At 35.8% G+C, this 15,712-nt stretch overlaps 1 protein-coding gene and 1 pseudogene across 2 annotated transcripts in view; both read left to right on the forward strand.

Annotated features, from left to right (window-relative positions):
- LOC139074340 (cTAGE family member 2-like) overlaps nucleotides 1-15,712 on the forward strand; it is a 624,763-nt gene that overhangs the window by 61,853 nt on the left and 547,198 nt on the right. The gene's annotated exons all lie outside the window — the stretch shown is intronic.
- LOC139074566 (olfactory receptor 10AG1-like) lies at nucleotides 5,656-6,634 on the forward strand (annotated as a pseudogene).

The following is a 15,712-nucleotide window of genomic DNA, read 5'->3' on the forward strand; positions in this document are numbered from 1 at the left end:
TAGAACAAAAAAATCCTAAAATTTATATTGAGCAATCAAAGATGACAAAGAGAAAAGCAATCCTGAGAAAAAAGAACAAAGCTGGAAGCATCACAATCCCTGTCTTCAAAATATACTACAAAGCTTTAGTAATCAAAACAGCATGGTACTGGCACAAAAACAGACAAGCAGATCAATGGAACAGAATTGAAAGCCCACAAATAAAACCACACATCCATGACAGCTAATCTTTGACAAAGGAGCCAAGAACATACAATGGAGAAAGGAAAGTCTCTTCAATAAATGATGTTGAGAAAACTGGATAGCCACATGCACAGGTATGAAAGTAAACCATTATCTTACACTGTATACAAAATTAACTCAAAATAGATTAAAGACTTGACTGTAAGACCTGAAACTATAAATCTCCCAAAAGACAATAAAGGCAGTACACAGTTTGACATCAGTCTTAGCAGCATCTTTTTGAATATCATGTCCATTCAGGTATGGGAAAAAAAAGAAAAAATAAACAAATGGGACTAAAGAGCTTCTGCAAGGCAAAGGAAATCATGAACAGAATGAAAGACAACCCACCAACTCGGAGAAAATACTTGCAAACCATATATCTGACAAGGTGCTAATTTCCAAAATATATAAAGGATTCATACAACTCAACAACAAAATAACAAATAACCCAATCAAAAAATGGGCAGAGGATATGAACAGACATTTTTCCAAAGAAGATCTATAGATGGCCAACAGGTCCATGAAAAGATGTTCAACATCACTAATGATTAGGGAAATGCAAATCGAAACTACAATGAGATATCACCTACATCTGTCAGAATGGATATAATTACTAAGACAAACAACAACAAATGTTGGAGGTGATGTGGAGAAAAGGGAACCCTCATGTACTGCTGATCGGAATGCAAGCTGGTGCAGCCACTATGGAACACAGTGTGGACATTTCTCAAAAAAATAAAAATAGAAACACCATATGACCCAGCTATCCCACTACTGGATATTTAGCCAAAGAACTTGAAATCAACAGTTCAAAGAGACTTATGCACCCCTATGTTCATTGCAGCATTATTCACAATAGCCAAGATGTGGAAGCTACCCAAGTGCACATCAACAGATGAATGGATAAAGGAGACGTGATATATGTATACAATGGAATACTAATAAGCCATAAAAAAGACAAAGACAAAATTCTCTCATTTACAACAACATGGATGGACCTTGAGGTTATCATGTTAAGTGAAATAAGCCAGACAGGGAAAGACAAACATCACACAATTTCACTTATATATGGAATATAAACAAACACATGGACAAAAAGAACAGATTATTGGTTAACAGAGGAGAAAGAGATTGGTGGAGGTGGGGGAGAGGAGAAAAAGAGCACATATTTTTAGGTGATACTTTCAGTTGGTAATGGGAATATTTTCCAGCTTCAGCAAGGAGTGCTTTCTCAGAATTTCTCCCACTAACATGGTGTCGTGTATGGAAACTAAAAAAAGAAAGAAAATGTATATTCTCTTTTTTGGCCATAGGGGGCTTGTATCAAGCCTATTTATAGTCCTCAGATTCTCGCTATGTGTAAATTTGGTATTTAGATATTCTTTTCCCATGAAGAACGTGTGATTGAGTCAGATGGTCAAAACTTGGTGTATTACATAATCAGTCATAAATTTCCCATTGGCACCTGCCAGCTGATAAGCACTGACCCTGAAACCAGTGGGGACAGCAGGAGCACATTATTTAGAGCAAGAAAACAGGAAGCCCTTGTTCTGCCCATCAGTGCCTAATTCTACATCTATGGCAGTGGCGTTGTGGGTGCTTTGTCCCAGCCAGTGGAGGCCAGAGGTCTGGAAGTACCTACCATCTCCAAATACAAGTGGAGTGAAAGAATTGAAAGGGACTCTAACCTCCTGACTAAGAAAAAATGCTGGGGACCAAAGTTGGAAGAAATATTCTCCTCAGAGTTAAGATAAGCAGAGTCTCCAACACGGAAAATTACTCTGTTACAGAAACAGCAAATTGATATGGAAGCAAAACTTAATCAACAGTAATGCAGTAATTTGGGGCTGGAAATATTAAGTTCCTGCTTTAAGTAGTCTTCCCCATAAAGTACGTGGAAGAGGGTTAAAATTGAGAAATATTAAATCATTAAATGTTGCAATAAGAAAGAGGGATTTTTAATTTTTTTAAAAAATATATAGATAATACTTATTCTTAATCCTTATTTGTAGCGTTCACTAATGAGCTACATTTGTCCATGCAAGGGCTCCCATAGTGTCTTAGAGAAAATGATAATTTGAATAAAGTTATCTTAGTTTCTATAATACAGAATTGCCTTTGTCTTCATAAAATTTACCCCACACCAACAAATGTATATTTCTACAAAGCAAATTAGTATTTCTTAAAGATGAGAAAATAAGTAGAACATGTCCAGATGATGTTAAAAATGCATGATTTGCTGAAAAAGTCTATTCAGAGGAATTATGGAAAATAAAATAAGACACATAAAAATCAATAAATAAGGAATTAGAACATTTTCTTGAGGTAATATCAGATCATTAAGACTGTTTCTTCTTCTAAGACATCCATGCAATCTGACTAGATCTGGGAAATGAAGAGTGTGTGAAATTATATTCCATGAAGATAATAAAGGAAACTCTGGTCTACCATGTAAAAATGTTTTTGGAAAAACACGCCAAATTAATTGCAAACAGGAGTACTTAACCAGCAATTTAGATGTAAAGAGGGAAAGGAGCTATTCCCACAGGGAAGAAGTTACTATTTCCTCTGTAAAGGACACTTGCTCTTTAAAAAGCAAATTAGTGGCCAGTGCAGTGGCTTATTGTTTGGGTTCACATGCTCCACTTTGGAAGCCCACCGATCCTGGTTTGGGATGCTTGGCATGGACCTACGCCTCACTCATAAAGCCATGCTGTGGCAGTGTGCCACATACAAAGTGGAGGAGGATTGGTATAGATGTTAGCCCAGGGACAATCTTCCTCAAGCAAAAAGAGGAAGATTGACAACAGGTGTTAGCTCAGGGCCAGTCTTCACAAAAAAAAGCAAATTAAGTAATTTTTTAAAAATGGTGTAGATTCTAAATCATTTAATATTTGAAAATATAAAACATCATCGAGAAAGAAGCAACTTGAGCAAAATTGAAAAAGTTAAATATTGTTGACGAAAATAATCCATATCCAATCTATAAATGAAAATTTGGGTGAGTTTATTCTGAGCTTAAATCTGAGGATTATAACCCGGGAGAGTCTTTCCACAAAGGAACAGAGCACTCCAAAGAGGTGGGGGGGGGTATACAGGGTCGTTATATACCCTCAAAGAGGATGTTTCACATATGATTGGAATGTCCCTTTTACAATAGTCGTGAGACTACTCTGTCGGCACAGTGATTGATGGAAATAGCAGGTAGGTCTTCTGTCTCGGTGAACACAGCAGGGTGGCAGTCTGTTGTCTCCAGCTGGGTGGTCACAGGTGAGCTGGGAGGTGAGTGCAGCAATCAGTTCCTAGCCTAAGGAAAAATGTTAATGTCGGGGGGAAGTTGCATCTTTATCTCAAGGGCCTTTGTTCTGGCCATAGGAAATGTCTAAGCAGATATGCAATGCGTGCTCAATAGCCAGTCAGGCCCTTTTGGAGGAAAAAAAAAAAAAAGGCCGAATTAGGTTTATACCAAATGGCTTCCTCATATACTCCTACATATCCTATTGCTTGCCATTTTTATTTGTCAATATGAACTATTGATATGTTGATATTCTGTTTCAATTCAAGATGATTTTTGAAATTTCAGGATGAAGATTCAATAAATAATATAAATTGGAATCTTAAGTATATGTTGGTTGAAAATGCATTCATTATTTAAGACAGCATCTGTATATTTCTGACTTTCTGAATTAAAAAATTAAATTAAATAATATGTTTGAAGTATTTAAAATATATACATTCCTAAGGTCTATTGTTAACAATTATAATAGTGCAAAAATTATTCATTTTAGGAGCTAACATATTAATAAAATATAATCAACAAATGATATATTACATTCAAATTAATTAAACATGTTTTGCTACATTGATAATAAAGTAAATGTTGCCTTTATAAATGAAAGAATTTCTATGATAAGCACTATCCTTTTATTAGGGAGTCTTGAATTATTGGGGAAAAATGAAGCATTAATATCATCCAAATTGTAATTTCCTGGAAAAAATATGTGGTGCAACTTTTTGGCTCATATGCTGTTATTGTTTATACTGTCCAATCAAATCAGCTTATAAACATGGCAGGATTTGGGCACAAAATCTGACTATATTTGCTAACGTTTTTTAATGCTGATTTTACTTTTCCCTAGAAACATTTAGTTTGTGCTCAAAATAAAGCAATATGCCTGTAGGGGAGCAGAATTTGCCCTCTCAGGATATGTCTCCTTGTATGAAGATTATTTTGGGCTGTTTAGTTTTCAAAAACTGCAGACACATGGGAGAAACTTTTAGAACCATGTAGAAGTTACCCTTTGTAAGAGATATTTACATTTTTAAGGGAAATCTCCATTTGTAAAGGTGTCTGTTTCTCTGTGCTGGGAAGAAGGGGGTGACCTTATCTCTAGAAACTATCATCAATGAGGAAGTCAAGGTCTTAAATCTGCATGATAACCTTACTCTTGTTAACTGTGCTTTTTCTGATAATCTCCTGTAACTGATTCCCTACACCTCCAACATGCTCCTTTGTCTTTAGCTGAAGATAGTATTTATGGTGAGGATCTTGGCCATTCTGGCAAGTTTCTCAGTTTTCCTGGGTTTCTGCCATGTATACATGTTATAAAGCTTTGTTTTATTTTCTTCTGTTATTCTGTCTCATGTCAATTTAATTCTTGAACCAGCCAGAAGGACCAAGAGGGTAGATGAATTGTCTTCCTCCCCTACAATGCCTAAATATTATTAGGATTAAAATAGCTAAATGCCAGATGTTGTGTTTTTTAAGCAATAAAATACCTTTTAATCCAAGGAATTAGAATGAGAATTACTGGAACCTCACTACCCTGAAAATTAATGATTTGTCTTTTATTTTCTCATTGTATTTTTAATTAACCTCTCTCACTTCATAGAAAATAACCAATTCTAATAATTTCATGTTTTAATTTAATTCAGAATCATATACAGAGTAAAATATTAGGGGAGAGCCTTGTGCTATATTCTTTATAAAATGAATTATGGGATGTAATGCCAAGGGTAGAAAAGATATGCATGCAAATATTCAGCTGAACACTGTGTTAGGTCTTATAGGCCAGACATTATATTATTGACTAGATTGATAGGGAAAAAAATTCATGGAAGTTGGTCAATTGATAATTGAGTTGGGGTTTTGACTGGAATAGCTCATCTGTGTTCTCCCTTCTCACACTGTGAATGTTACTACTTACAAACGTATGTTCCTTACCCATCACACAAGAGGGGAAAAATAAAAACTAGAACGCCAGCCTTATGGCAAGGAAAGCATTTTTGTTTCTGATGTTATCAGCTGGGAGATGAGAGTAAACCCTCAAATTTCTCTCATTTCATCTCATCTCCCTGAATGTGTCAGAAAGCAATTAAGAAATTATAAAGGCCAAAGCCCATGTCCCAATCCAATTATAAAAGTGGAAAATGCAGCGAAAAAATGTGAGTCCACAGAGAGAAAGTAATTTGAGAATTACAGAAACCAACTTCACTATAATGATGAAATTTGTTCTCTTGGGCTTTTCTGATATTCTCAAATTCAACTGGTTTCTTTTTGGGATGTTCTTAGTCATCTATATGATTATCCTATTGGGAAATGGCATCATAATTCTAGCAACAAGAGTAGAGTCTAGTCTTCAGACCCCCATGTATTTCTTCCTTAGCAATTTTTCTTTCCTAGAAATCTGTTTTCTATCTGTCACAATTCCCAGAATGCTCATGGACTTTTGTAACCAGAAAGGAGCTATTTCTATTTTTGCCTGTGCTACGCAAATGTTCTCCTTCCTTGTGCTGGGAATCACCATGTGTTTCCTTTTGGCCATGATGGCCTATGACCACTATGTGGCCATTTGTAACCTTTTGGACTATCCTCTAGTCATGAACTACAAGGTCTGTGTCTAGCTGGTGGGTGCCTCCTGGGTCAGTGGAATTCCAGTGCAGGTAGGGACAACATGCCAGATTTTCTCTCTAGCCTTTTGTAGTTCCAATCAAATCAACCACTTCTTCTGTGACATCCCACCATTACTGAAGCTGGTTTGTGGAGACATCTTTGTGAATGAGCTGGTGACCTACATATTTGCTGTATTGCTTGTCTCCATTCCTTTTATGTTGATACTTGGGTGCTATAGAAGAATTATCTCTACTAACTTGAAATTGCCATCAAGCACAGGACAGACCAAAACATTTTCAACCTGCTCTTCCCACCTCATTATTCTGTGGGTCAGGCACTATCACCTATTTAAAACCTAAATTCAATCAGTGTGAAGAAACAGACAGACTGCTTTCTCTTTTCCATGCTGTTTTGATCCCTATGTTCAATCCTATGATATATGCTCTGTGGAACAAAGATGTCAAAGAGGCATTGAGAAAATTTCTTCTCAGATTTTCAGCATTGTGAGACATTTGAACTAATAAGTTACTGTTTTATATATTTAACTTGCATGCAGATTTAACTGAAATCTACTTTTCACTATGGTCCTAAATTTTTAAATAAGTTAGTGATGTAATTTCGTTTAGTAGGCCTTTATTTTCTGAGTTCTCAGAAACAATTGTGTTCATTTACTTAGCAGTTTTACTTTTAAAGATAAGTTTCCTCTTCACTGTAGACTAATAAATAGAGATGATGCAATATATAGTATGTTTTTATAATTGAAATCATATTTTTTATTCTTTTGATGATGGCTTTCTAGATATTATCTTCACATACTCTGTTAAAGAAACAAAAGGTCCTTGAAATATATATGCGTCCTGAAAGCAAACCTTTTAAGATTTTTATACCACCCAGAACACAATAGGTATCTTAGGTCATGTGTTAACTTGGTGGCCCTTGGTCAAGAATTCTACTAAGGCCCAGTGGCAGGCCAAGAGCTTGCTCTCAAGTAAAAGACTATTTATTCACAGAGAACGACAGGGCCATAGATATTTACTTATAGAGACCTGTCAAATGCTCTAAACAGCATCCCTATCTGCCACTGATACCTCAGGTATCATTGGATGTACTGGAACAAATGGCTCACGTGACAGGATAGCTTATACAGTTGCCTGGAGCTGTTGAAGAGTCTTCTCTTGTTCTGGACCCCACTCAAAACTAGAAGCTTTGGATCACTTGGCAAAGAGACCAGAGTAACACACCTAAATAAGGAATATGTTGCCTCCAAAATCTAAACAGGCCCACTAGGTATTGTGCCTCTTTCTTTTTTCTAGTAGATACTAGATGCAGAAGCTTATTTTCACTTCACTTTAGAAGATATATCTCAACATATCCCACATCAATGGACCTCTGGAAATTTCACTGAGATAGAAGGCCCTTGGAATTTAGTTGGATTTATTTTCCACCCTATGGTGGAGAAATATCATACCAACAACTAGAGTTGTTGCTATCTCTTTCTCACTATGTCCAATCAGCATAATGTCATCTATGTTATGGACAAGTATTAATCTTTTGTGGAAAGGAAAGGATCAAGAACTCTGCAAACTAAATTATGACACACAGTTAGAGAGTTATACACCCCCAAGGGGAGAGAGTGAAGGTGTATTCCTGGCCTTACCAGCTGAAAGCAAACTGCTTCTTGTGAGCCTTATGGGCAAGTTTGAAGATACAGATCAGTAGCTGCATAACAGGTACCAGGGCATGTGTTAGTTTGCTCAAGCAGTGAAACCACACCTGGAACATCAGCTGCAATTGAAGTCACCCCTAGGTTAAGTTTACAATAATCCACTGTCATTCTTTAACATCCATCTTCTGCACAAGTCAAATAGAAGAGTTGAATGTTAACATGGTTGGAATCATCACCTCTGTATCTGTTAAGTCCTTTTTGGTGGCACTAATCTCTGTAAGCTCTCCAGGAATGAGGTACTGCTTTTGATTTGCTATTTTTCTAAGTAAAGTAAGTTCTAATGGCTTCTATTTATACTTTCTCACCATAATAGCCCCCACTCCACAGGTCAGGGAACCAATCTAGGGATTCTGCCAACTGCTAAGTATATCTATTCAAATTATGCATTCTGGAACTAGAAGACTAACCACAGGATGGGTTTGGGGACACACGGGGCTCACTATGAGATGGACCTAAGCTAAAACTTTATTGAGCATTTGACCTCAATAAGGCTCTACTCTGACTAGAGGGCCACAGTGACATTTTGTGTCTCATGGAATTAGTGTCAGTTCACATCGTCCAGTAGTCTGGGAAAACTATGATCATGTCCTTTTCTCCTGTGCAGTTACCATGGTATAAGTCCATTAGTCCCTTCAGGGAAGGCTGGGAGAAAGATTAACAGCATAAACTTTGGGTAGTGTTCTGGGTCCTTCCTTAAGGGGACCCAAGTCCCTTTCATTCAAGGAGTTCTGGGTCTGTAAACTCTCTCAAGTCTGGGAATTGACTGAGGGGCTGTGACTATCTTAATGATTTTAATTAGACTTTGGTTCACTTGATCTGAATCCTTTTTGCTTATACAGATCAAGTAAGAATTTAATGGACTTCCTATCTATTTTGCTTCTAGGAAAGCCATGATTAGCTAGTCAACACTAGAGGTCTGTGTAAAACATTAGACTATTCTGATTGCTGCTTTGATTCTGCTGTCCGTTACCATAATTGTGCCCACCTTGCCTTTGGTGATCGAATGCTACCAGTTGGCCCCTGACACCCCAGGATCAATTATTACCATTGCATTTATATTTCCCTATCCAGTGGCTACAGTTCTCATTGTAAGTTTTGGCCCATAGAGAAGACAAAAGAGGAAGTTCTTCTGGAATGCTGGATCTTCCCTGACAAATTTATTTCTTACATTGCTGGCAAAAGTTATGTCTTCTGGATCCTCTCAGTGTGGGTGAGTAGGTATTAAATGACAGATCTACTCTAAACATCTAATCTTCTAAGACTTTGAATCCCTTTCCTTTCAATAAATCAAGTCAGACTGGTATTACCAACTTGCTCACTATGGGCCACCGTTTGCTCAGTGGTTCAGCCAACTATTCAAACAAACTCTTAGAGTCCTTTCTAACTCCCTAATCTGCCAAATGAAATGCAGAATCTCTGCTTAGTAGACCCATATTAATAAATTTGGCCTGATCCAACGTTATGTTTCTTCCATCATTATCCCACACCCTTTATCTACACATATTCTCCAAATTTCTGTCTGTATAAAGTAGAAAACTCAAGTACTTTTAGAATGTAGTGTACCTCCTCCTGGGTCACATTTCATACCTCACCTTTAGGGGCCTGTTGTGACTTGTGAATAATTATAGATCTAGATGCAAGGAGGGATGTTGGAGATGGGTCCAGACGAGAATTAGCATTATACTGCATGATAACTGCCCCAGGAGAAGCTATAACATTTTCCTTAGGCAATGTAAGATTAATCTGCTCAGATGAGAATGGTAAAAATACTTCTAATGGCCAAATAGAACCGTCAAAATTTAAGAGATCAATATCAACAGCTGTATTAGGGTCTTGTTGCAAGTTCATATTCCAATTTTCAGAATCTCATTTTTTCCCCCAACTAATGCCCTCACTTTAGCAGTAGACACTCTGCAAGGCTTAATAATTTTGGGTTGTGTTTCCAGCAATCTCAGCTCTGTACCTACAGGAGATAGGGGCAGACATAGAAACTTTAAAGTCATTTATGTGGCTCTCATGTTGGGAATTTGAAATTCTGAGCTTATGCTTTTCTTGCCCCTCTTTGTCCAATGATATTAGGAACAACAAGCCAATCTTGTTATACTTGTTAGTTTTATAAAAATGTTTGAAAGTATAACTTAGTTGATCATCCAGACACTTGCTTCTCATAAACATTTTATTAGGAGTATACAATGGTAATATTTTGAATATCTCTATTGTCAGATCATACCACAGACTAACAGTATTCTCTTTACTGCTGGAAATAAAGTCATTAAGGTCTTTAAGTGACACTAATGCTTAGATAGCTAATTCCAGAAACTTCAGAACCAATAAGGAAAATTCGTCTTTAAAATTTTGATTCTCCAGAACCATTCTCAATACCAAAGTTTGCATCAGGCAGGGTTCTCCAGAGAAACAGAACCAATAAGTTATACACACACACACACACACACACACACACAATATATATATATATATATATATATATATATATAAAAAGAGAGGGAGTGAGATTTATTATAAAGAATTTCCTTACAGAATTATGGAGGATGACAAACCCAAAATTTATAGGATGAGCTTGAAGGCTAGAGACCCAGGAGAGACAATGTTTCAGTTGGAGTCCAAAGCACTCTTCTGTAGAACCAGGAAGAGCTGATGTTACAGATGATGCCTGAAGTCAGTACACTGGAAATTTCTCTCTTGCACAGGGGAGGCTGGTCCTTGTTTTATTCAGGCCTTCAGTTTATTGGATAAGGGTCACTCACATTGTGGAGGGCAATCTATTTCACACAAAGTATACCAATTTAAATTTTAATCTCGTCAAAAACACCATCACAGAAACACTCATAATAATAATGGACCAAATATTTGAGTACTCTATAGCCCACCCAATTTGACTTAAAAATTAACCATCTCAGATGAAAGCGAAAAGCAAACCAACCAACAAAGAAAATGTGCTACACTCTTCAGAATCATTGATTTAAAAAAGCAAAGTAGAAGCATATTAAGGAATTCAGGAAGAAATATGTATCATATACTGAAGGAATAACATCAATATTACTGCAGAGACCAGAAGAAATGAGACACACCAGGAGATCACGGAGGGATGTATTTAAAGTAGTGAAAAATAATAACTGTCACTTCAGAATTTCATACCCACTGAAATCTTTGAAATATCTTTCCAATATATAGGTAAAGACTTTGCAAGGAAAATAAAAATGCACAAACTCACACAAACACAGACGTGCAAGTGAACACTCACAAGCACACAAAATGAAATAATATAGCCAGCTAGCTCGTGCTTCAGCAATTTTCTATGCAGAAGGAGTAGAACAGAAGAAAACATGGGCCTAGACAAAGAAATAAAAAACATCAAAAACGTAAAAATGAAGGTAAATATAAAAATGATTGAGTTTGTAATTTTATTTGCTTCAAAAAATAAGTGACTGAAGCAAAACTATGCTGGTGAATTGTAAATTTAATACATAAAAGTAAAATTTATGACAAAATAGAAGAAACATGGCTAACTTTGATTTGCCAGTGATTTGTTGAGAATTTTTACATCTGTATTCATAAGAGTTAACAGGTCATTTACCATTTTTTTCCCCTACACAAGTGTCTTTGTCTGGTTTTGGCATCAGCATCACAGAATGAGTTGATAAGTGTTTCCACTTCTGCTATTTCCAGAAGAAGTTATGAAATGAAAGATTGGTAGTGATTGTTCTTTAAATGGTGGAATTCAGCAGTGAAATCATCTATGCCTGGGCCCACTCCTCAGTCTCCTCAGTACCCACCCAAGATAATTGAAAGCATATGTTCACTTAAACACTTGTACAAAAAAGATCATAAGCGTTATGATTAACAGCCAAAGAGTGAAAACAACCCAAGTGTCCATCAACTGATGAATGGATAAACAAAAAAGATATAACCCCACAAAGGAATACTGTTGGGCTATAAAAGGAAGTCACATAATCATGGATATTACAACATCGTAGAACCTCAAAACCATATTTCTGGAGCTGACCCTGTGGCAGAGTGGTTAAGTTCATGCACTCTACTTCAGAGGCCCAGGGTTTCACCGGTTCGGGTCCTGGGAGTGGACATGGCACTGCTCATCAGGTCATGTTGAGGCCACATGCCACAACTAGAAGGATTCACAAGTAAATAAAATATACAACTATACTCTGTGGGGATTTGGGGAGAAAAAGCAGAAAAGAAAAAGATTGCCAACATTGTTAGCTCAGGTGCCTATCTTAAAAAAAAAACAAAAAAGACCAAGCTATTAAAAAAAAAAATTTCTAAGTTAAATAAATTAGATGTGAAAGACCACACAATGTATGATATGATTATGTTAAATGTCCAGAATAGGCAAACATATAGAGACAGAAAGTGTGTTAGTGGTTCCTACATTTGGGGGTGTATAAGAATGCAGAATGAATGACTGCTAGCCAGTGCAAGCTCTCATTTTGGAGTGATGAAAATGAACAACGCTTTAAACATACCAAAAATTATATCTTAATACTTAGATGTCTCTAAAAATCAGTTGCATTTGATAAGGAAAATATAAGATCATGTGAAACAAACAAACAAACACAAAGTGGATAGAACCCATAAAAACACAACAGTAAGAGAAACAGACGATAGGAGGAATAATATATAGACAAAGAAAATAGAACATGCATATGAATTGATCCTACAAACAAGAAAATTTAGCCAAAGCAACAGCAGAAATATCACAAGCTATGATTAAGACTTTTTCTGAATTGAAAGATTTGAAACTTCCTATTGAAAGAGTAAATTATGTTCTATGTCAGCAAAGAATGATCAGTACTAAATTATATATATTAAAGTCAGTATTTCCTGTACAGAATCCAGATCAAAAAACTCTGCTGCTTTTAAGGACTAGGAAGCTAAGTTGATCATATATCTTTCAAAAGCCATACTTCGTGCCCAGATAAAATGGAATCAAGAAAGCTAAAAAAAACAACGAAATTGAATATAAAATTAAAGGCAGCAAAACCGAAATTTAACTGTTAATTACTAATGTCAATATTTCTGATAGTGGGAAACCAAGAGGCTGTATCTAAAAAAGAACAATGAGGATAATAGAAATGTGATTTTTAAATGTATTTTTATGTGTATGTATGACTGTGTATACATGCTTATATATGCCTCTGTGTGTGTATGACACATTTTAATATGCACATTATGACAAAGCTAAGAGTAAATATATATTTAGCAATAATTAAAAATGCACCTAACATCCCTTAAAAAGGAAGACATTCCGTACAGTTTTTTAAATCCAAATATATTGTGAAATGTTTCAGAAAGGTAAAAATAAAATCTCAAGCAAAGACACAATTACGTAATACTCATGAAAAGAAAGCATTGGCTCTAATGTTAATATCAAGAAATACAGAATGTAGGAAATAGCATCAAAATACGTTAAAAATGGATATGTTGTAATGATAGACTGTAATTCACAATGAAGACTTGGCATTGAGTGCTATTTATGCAAAAAATATTGTCACAACAAATATCTTAAATCAGGAAATTTCTCACGTGGGACATGCAAAGACAGACATGGAAGTATTTTAACATTAGGAAAACCTAATACACCTCTATTATATAGTTTTAGTCAACAAAACATTAATGACGACGTAACAGAATTACTACGAGGAAAGAAGATTGTTTTTATAGAAAAGTATGTATTAAATGCTGATCATAAGAAAAACGGATTCTCTTTCTTTTCAAGAATATGTTGCAACATTTGGGGAAAATGACAATATTTGCAAAAGATAAGGTCTAAATACAGAAAATAACATAAATTGCATTCTGTTTTGAAATAATTTTTTTTACAAAAAGTTCTCAAATTAGTCCATATAGCCATTGAAAAATAATTAAACCACTCCTAATCCATAGAGAAATAAGGAAAAAGTGAGAAATATCGATAATGAATGTGTGAGAGAGTAAAATGTGTGGGATGCCACTGACATGGTGTCACTGGGAAATCCACGTAAAAATCCTAAAGTTAGAAAAAAATAGCAAAATAGACCAATGGAAAGATAAGGAAAAATTTAAAAAGGAAAATTAACCAGGAATTCTAAAACATCCCAAGTATCTAAATGCAAAATGCTATCTCTGTTTCACCTACATCTCTAAGGTGAATTAAATAAACTGTTTTTGACAGTACACTATGTAAATTATTCACTCATTAAGGGAATATTTATTGAGCAGTAATATGTGTCAGACATGGTCCATATTAAGGAAAATAGATTAGACAATTAATTAAATATAAATTAAATGCATACTATGTAAAATAATGATAAGCACAATGGGAAAATTTAAGGAAGATGGAATATGAGGAGATACAACGAGGATGAATTGCGATTATAATTAGTCAATGAGACTATAATTAGTCAATGAGATCCTTACTAACAAGAGACATTTAAAGGAAACAATCATGGGAATAGCAGTGTGCAGAGAGTTCCACACATGAGGAATGAAATGCAGAAATATTGTGGGGGGAATTTAATGTGGTAAGAGATACTTTGTATATGTAATGCTGAGGTGTTATTTAAACTTAATAATCCCATTTTAGGGAAGTATACTAAAGTTGCACTCTGTTTTCTGGGAGACTGTTCTGTTGATACTACATGGGTTTTTACAAAATATAAGAACAATAATAACAATGATGGTGAAAGAAAGTAAGGAAGAAAAGGACAGTACCACTTATAATAAACTTTAAAAAGACACTTCTTGCAATGCAAATAGGGTCTGTTGGAAACACTGCTGAACATGTGCATAGCAAAGACTCTCTTTTGTACCTTTTTCTTGGGTCTGGACTACGAGGGGTAGGTGGCATCTTCAAAGGCATCACAGAGGGGTAGGTGTCAAAAAAAAAAAACAGAACCCAAGTTGAGTCAGGATCAGTCCTGTAGGGAAAGTCAATCTGCCAGCCAGTTGCACCTTATTCTCTGATGTGCTTGTCTTTTGTTTTCTTGATAAGTATAATCTTGCTAAATGCTAATGCTTAGTCTCTTATTCTACGAGGAAATAAAGAATGGGTCTAATGTTCATGCTGTGCATGAAATAATGAAATAATAAAATGGGAAGAAATGCACACTCACAAACAACAAGGTAATGGACACCAGGAATTTAAACACATTCTCTGTTGTCCTTGAACCACAGGCTGGGGCTAGATTGCTGCCAATGCATAGATCTGAGGATAGAGCCCAGTGCTTTGAACTGGAATCAGATGCCAATGACCCCATAGAGAGTGGATTGGGATTATGTGAACTGTGGTTTTGGTATCGCGTAGGTGGTATTTGCTCAAGGTAGGCAGATGTAAAGTTATATATGATTGCATCTATGGGAGCATGTCCAATTTCAGTTACATGGAGATGAAAGAGAATACCTATAATTTCATGTAAAGGTTAAACACATATGCACCTGTGTGTGTGTGTAAATAAACCAGTATTTGTATGTTGGAATCTTAACCCCTAGTACCTCAGAATGTAACTGTACTTGGAGACCGAGTCTTTGAGGAGGTAATTATCTTAAAATTAGTGATTTACAGTGGGCCTTAATCCAATATGACTGTTGACCTTATAAAGAGGAGGAGATCAGGATATGAACATTCAGAGAGAAAGGATCATGTGAAGACATAAGGAGAAGATGGTCATGTGAAAGGCAGAGAGAGAGAGGATTTGGAAGAAATCAACCCAGTGACCACCTTGATCTAAAAGTCTAGCATCCAGAAGAGTGAGGAAATAAATTTCTGTTCTTTTAGCAATCTAATCTTTGGTATTCTGTTATGGCAGCCCCAGCAAAATAGTACAACATGCATCAGCATCTATAGGTAAATA

Source organism: Equus przewalskii, chromosome 11 (assembly GCF_037783145.1).
Source record: "Equus przewalskii isolate Varuska chromosome 11, EquPr2, whole genome shotgun sequence".
NCBI lineage: Eukaryota > Metazoa > Chordata > Mammalia > Perissodactyla > Equidae > Equus > Equus przewalskii.